The following is a 1,483-nucleotide window of genomic DNA, read 5'->3' as shown; positions in this document are numbered from 1 at the left end:
ATAGTCAAAGCTTACTTCTTCCCATAGTTCCTCAAATGCTACCTTTTCTGACCATTTCCATCAGCTGTCTATCTTGGTATGCCAACTTATATTTCCTGGCATCATTCCTTTTTAAAAATCACGTTATGGATGGATTGGTACAACTTGGCTGTCCATTCTTTTGTAGGAGAATTAGGGTCTCATAGCATGAAGACCTTGCCAGTGTTTCACCATCATGCAGAACACTGCAACACAGAAAATGCATATCTAATAAATATATGATTGAGTGTATAAATGCAGGCACACACACACACACACCCTATTAAACGAGTATTTTGAGTTCATTCTGGAAGGAAAGAAAATAAAGTTTAAATTCTTTAGGTTTATAGGTTGTTGTATTGCTTCTGACCTCTATAAACATCATTACCTAAAGACACACTCTTGCCAAAATACTCAGATGAAGCCCCTGCTTGGCAGTCCCACGCTCTTTTGTAATTCGCATGCATCTGAAGTTTAGTAGGAATCTAAGAATTCCAAAATTTTATTCTTTGCAGCTAGTTCAAGTTACTGTCTGAACTGGAAGTTGAAATACCTCGATTCTGCAGCTATTAGAATTGCAACTCTTTCAGAGAAAACACCTTACCTTTTGATTGGCACCAAATAGTAACAATAGTCATTTTGAGTATGTGCGGTCTTTAGTGAACTTATGCGGCATTTGAAAACTTTAAATACTGCTTGTCAAGAGTATACATGTGTGCCTGTGTTAGTGTATACCTGCTTGCATGAGTGTATGTGTGTGTGTGTGTGTGATTAAAAGTTGCATTTTGGCACATTTCAAATGATGCATGGCTGTGGCTTGGGATGTCTCTCAGTTGCTAAAGCACTGGATCAAAGCCCATGCACTGCATAAAACCATCAGTCATCACGGTGACTGTGCATGCTTATGTTCACTGCACTTCGGAAACCAAGCCAGGAAGATCTCCAGTTCAAGATCATCTTAAATGAGCTCCAGGCTACCATGGCCTACATGAAACCCTGTTTTAAAACAAAGCCCAAACCAAGAAGACAAAAATAAAATGCAATAAAATAACAAACTCAAAAAATAAACCAAACTAAGTAACAGATTGTTAAATAAATTCACTACTAAGAAGGAGGTTCTTATAATATTTGAGAGGAATCGTAGGTGTAGTGATGCTTATGTCTAAGGTGTTCATGAGGGTGCAGCTGAACTCTGCCTAAAACCTGATGATTTAATGAACCAGTGAAAAATGCGTTTACCTCAGGAGGAGAGAATGTGCATAGCATATGTCATCATAAAATATAGAAGATTCTTTCTGAAAAGAAGCCAAATCAATGGATCCATGGGATGAAGTTAGAGACAAAGGGGGTGTGGTCTGAAACCACCAATTTGGAAATAATTGCAAAGAAAAGCTTTGTTGACATAATTTTATATTCTTTCCTGTTTTGCTCAGTGTAAGGCAGAACTGTGATTTTTTTCTTGAAT

This window comes from Arvicanthis niloticus, chromosome 8 (genome assembly GCF_011762505.2).
Source record: "Arvicanthis niloticus isolate mArvNil1 chromosome 8, mArvNil1.pat.X, whole genome shotgun sequence".
Lineage (NCBI taxonomy): Eukaryota > Metazoa > Chordata > Mammalia > Rodentia > Muridae > Arvicanthis > Arvicanthis niloticus.
Note: the sequence above shows the minus strand (reverse complement) of the source record.